This window comes from Fukomys damarensis, unplaced genomic scaffold (assembly GCF_012274545.1).
Source record: "Fukomys damarensis isolate Sample0158 unplaced genomic scaffold, DMR_v1.0_HiC HiC_scaffold_19, whole genome shotgun sequence".
Taxonomy (NCBI): domain Eukaryota; kingdom Metazoa; phylum Chordata; class Mammalia; order Rodentia; family Bathyergidae; genus Fukomys; species Fukomys damarensis.
In genome coordinates this window covers 66606707-66611133 of record NW_022900931.1, presented here as the reverse complement: position 1 = coordinate 66611133, position 4427 = coordinate 66606707, and positions in this window count along the sequence as shown.

Below are 4427 nucleotides of genomic sequence, written 5' to 3'. Positions count from 1 at the left end.
TTATGAGATCTTTTGCCTCACTCAACATAGTAGATAGGATCAGAGGGTGTGTGGCATCACACCTTCTCTGTGATTTTTCTGTCCGGATCCTAGGTAGCAGCCCTGGAGAAAAAGGTAATTTTATAATACTGGGATTATAACAGGAGATGGCAGTCACAAGTGCAACTGCAATATTTTCTGTGCTTTTAGAACTTTGTAATATCAATCTCACAGTTTTTTTTGTAATTCATAAAGTACACAATGTACACCAAATAGTTCCAATTTTATGATCTGTGATTTTTAACCATTAATTTTGCCAGATGGCTAATAATATATTTAATTCAGGCATTACTAGGCAACTATATGATCACAAATTAATAATTATTTAATTTAACCTTTCCATGATTCTATCCCAAATAAGTGTTTCATGTCCCACAACTTAGGGCAAGATATGAGATTGTATTAGCTGCATGATAGCTTTGTTCCCAGCATAAAAGGAAATGCTGACAACATTCTCCTTCTTTGTGCTTTCATCTATTATGTCTTGTATCTAGATATCTCCCCCAAAGCCTCATGTCTTCATAGGTGGGGCTTTTAAGAGGCGGCTGGATCTAGGGTGTGCGATTATGAGTTATGGGTGTGATAGATGGATTAGTGTACAGACTGGATTACATGGCTCTGGGTGTGTCTGAATGGTTCTTCTGAGGGTAGGCCCACCCTGGGTGTGGCTGCAGAACCCAGACTATGGACTGAAAACTCTACAAACTGAAAACCCAAATAAATCTCTTGGGTGTCGTGTATTTTGTCTCAGCAACAAGAAAAATAACTAAGACACCTGATAAGCACTTTGTATCCTCTTACAGTGTTATGGATTGTATCTAGATGATTTTCAAAGCCTTATGGGTTCATAGGTGAGGCTTTTCAGAGGTAGCTAGATCTATTGTGTACGATGTGGGCATTAAGCGTGTGTGTGTGTGTGTGTGTGTGTGTGTGTGTGTGTGTGATTGCTAAATTAACCCACTGATTGGTTTCACATTGTTCTGTGTGAGAATAATAGCAGAGCCCACCCAAGGTGAGGGTGCTACATGCCCTAAGGGTGTATACCTTGGGTGGATAGAAGGAAGGCAGGCTGGCGGCTGCTGCTGCTTTCTCCTGGCTTTGCTGCTTTGCTGCCTTCCTGCTTTCTGCCCACCAGGAATTTCAGTTGCAGAGCAATCTCTTCATCATCATGAACACAGGAGCTCTCTTTGAAGAAAACTCCACATTAATTCAGCCCATACTTCCACATTTGCTTAGAAAAGGCAAAGAATGGATTTTGAGCCAGAGCCCAAACTAATGAGGCAAATTGATCATGGGTTTTGGGAATGTAATAGACCTTTTAAATTGTGTTGCGTATTTAAACACGGTGATGAAAAGCTGACTAATGAATTTCCTTTATTTTTAATTAAAAAAAAAGCCTTGGGAATCTAGCAGTAGCATTGATCTCCAAGCCAGGGAAGGAATGCCAAAGTAATATAATAAAGATAATGCCTCCTCTGAGACAGACTGGGCAATTTTGATTGCAGCCCATTTTGGAAAACTGGGGCTTCTTAAGCTGCACATTTGCAGTTGTGATGCGAATCTGTGTATGCATCATCGCCTCTGGCCCTTTGATTGTCTCCATGGAATTGGCAGAACATGATTTGGGCTCTGTAATGTCCTCAAAGGTCTGTGAGTTAAAGCCTTGATCCCAGCTTGGCCCTGTCTGAAAGCAGTGGAAACCCTAAGAGGTAGAGCGCGTTGTGAGGTGTTCAGGTCACTGAGGGCCTGCCCCAAAGGAGACTGTGAGACTCAAGTCCTCCTTTTACACTTCCCAGCCATGAGGGAAGTGGCTTTACTCTGCCACACATTCCAGGCCTCTCTAACCCTAACCCAAATCCCCCAAAACCTTTATGCTGAAGGTGTGGCCCCCAGCCTACGGCACTCATGGGATACGTGGAAAGCTTTGGAGCTTTAGCCCATTTATCAGGAGGAAGTTATCAGAGGTGTGCACCTGAAGGGGATATAGGGACCCCAGGCCCTTCCTCTTTCTCTGCTTTCCAGCCACCATGAAATTAATAGCTTGCTCTACTATGTGCTCTCACCATGATATGCTGACTTAACATGGGTTCAAAATCCACAGACCACCAGACCCAGCTGACTGTAGACTATAATCTCTAAACCCGCGAGTAAAAACAAACTTCTCTTCTTTGGAAATTATTTTGGATATTTCATTTCAACGACGGAAGACTAACATGGCAAGATACAAAATCAACCTAAGTGTCAACAGATGCTTATATGAAGATAGATGGATAGCTACAGATAAATAGATGTATATATTTATCTATCTACTTTGAGACACATACAGGTAGATAGTTATCTCCAAATATATTTTTCCTTTAAAAGAAGGGAACTCTTGTGATTTGCAACAACGTGGATGAATCACCCGATGTTTGGGCTGTGAGGAATAGGAAAATGTTGGTGAAAGGATACAAAGTTTCAGCGGAACAGGGAATATGCCTTTTAAGATCTATTGCACACGTTGACAATGTGATATACATTTCAGAACTGTCAATTCAAGTGTTGATAATGTGATATACATTTCAAAATTATCATTTCAAACGATTCCACCAGTAAAAGCAATCGAGGTAATGAACATGTGAATTAGCTTAATAATTCCATATTATTTACAAAGGCTGATCAAAAGCATACATGTGGAAAATTTTTAACTTATTACAATAAAAGACTGCCATTCACCTCCTTCTAAATCCTCCCCCATTTTCCAAACTTATTTCTCCCACGGTTCTTGTCACTTTCTGAAGCAGTTCTGGAAGTCCTCTTTCATGAACACAGCAAGCACTATTTCTGTTCTCTCGTCCAAGAGAAATTTGTCTTCTAAAGTTGAAATCCATGAGTTCATGAATTTGTTTTAAAAACGAAAACCTTGGGGAAATTATAGGAGGAAAAAAAATTTTAAAGCTTGAGATCCTTCTGTTAGTTCTGGTGAAAAAGAACCACTACCCTTGATTGGAAACAATCCTTCGGAAATCTCTGGAGCATGTGTAACAGTAATCCAGTACAGTCAGACTCCAAAAACGTCACCTTCATTACTTCCACAGAAACAGAAAAGGAGCTATTAACTCACATTTCAAATTGAAATTAGTGTAAGTTAAAATTCGATTAAGGGTTTAAGGGATCCGCTTGAAAATTTTTAAAAACTAGTTTTACTATTTATTTCTATCGCCCAATGGCATAGTCGTCCTTATCAAATATCTGAAAATATTTCTAATGTTTTCAGTTAAAAGGAAAGCCACCTGTGTCGTCGATTCCCCCGAGTGTCTCGGTGACGCAAAATGAAGAGAGGCAAGATGTGAGGGGCAGGATCAGAGGCCTGCGGCTCGCTCAGGCAAACAGCAGCCTCCTGATCACACCTGCAGGATTTACTGAAGCTGCTTAGAGCATCAGACGAAAAGCACGTTTTTAGCATTTTATCTTATAACTAAAGTTATATAATATTTTGGCCAGCTGTGCTCGCAAAAACAACTGTTTTTTTACTTTGTCCTTCTAACCCCTTAAAAGACAGCTTTTACTTTGTCTACATCCTCTTGGGAGGTTAACACAGGACAAACAAGACTTGCTTGCACTTCTTGTCCTGAGACGACCGGTTTGCCAGGCACTCAGATGGAACTGCTTGCATTTCTTGTCCTGAGACGACTCGTCTGCCAGGCACTCAGATGTCCTTACGTTTCTTCCAAGATGGATGCTCTTATGTCAAGTTCCACTACAACTTCCTACAGCCTCATTATCTGCACTTGACACAAAACATTCAGAAAAAAGGCTAAAACATGCAATTAATGTAATTTTCGAAGTAAAAACACTTTTCCAAACAACTGAGAATAAAGACTCTAAACACTGGAATACATTTATGATTAGTTATTAATGACAAGCAAAATACCAGACGCCATCTAGTCAAAGATGCTTGCATTTTCATTTATCTCAAGAAAGGTGGTTTAGAAAGAATTAATATATTCAAAAAGAAGAAAAACGAGTTCACCTCAATACACGCAGAAACTTGCTGCTTTTAGGTGTTCAGCTCCCTGAGCTGCCCTCTTCAGGCCAGGGCCAGGGAGTTCGAGGTTGCGTCTCTGTCTCCCGTCCTCTCCTGGGACAAATGCGGAACAGAAACGAAACCGAAGCTCTAGGGGGAGCTCACTTAAAATCGTTCCTCCCTCACCGGCAGTTTGGCGTTTAACTTTTTGGTTCCCATCGCCTACGCAGCAGATGTCTCCGGCTCTTGAACAACTGAAGAATCAGTTCTGAATCTCGCCGCCTTAGGCCACAGGCGCCCAACCCTGCAGGGTTCCTCGTCGCCGTCTCGACCCCACGCCCGTTCCCCGCTCTCGCAGCGTCTACCAAGTCCCGCCTTCCGG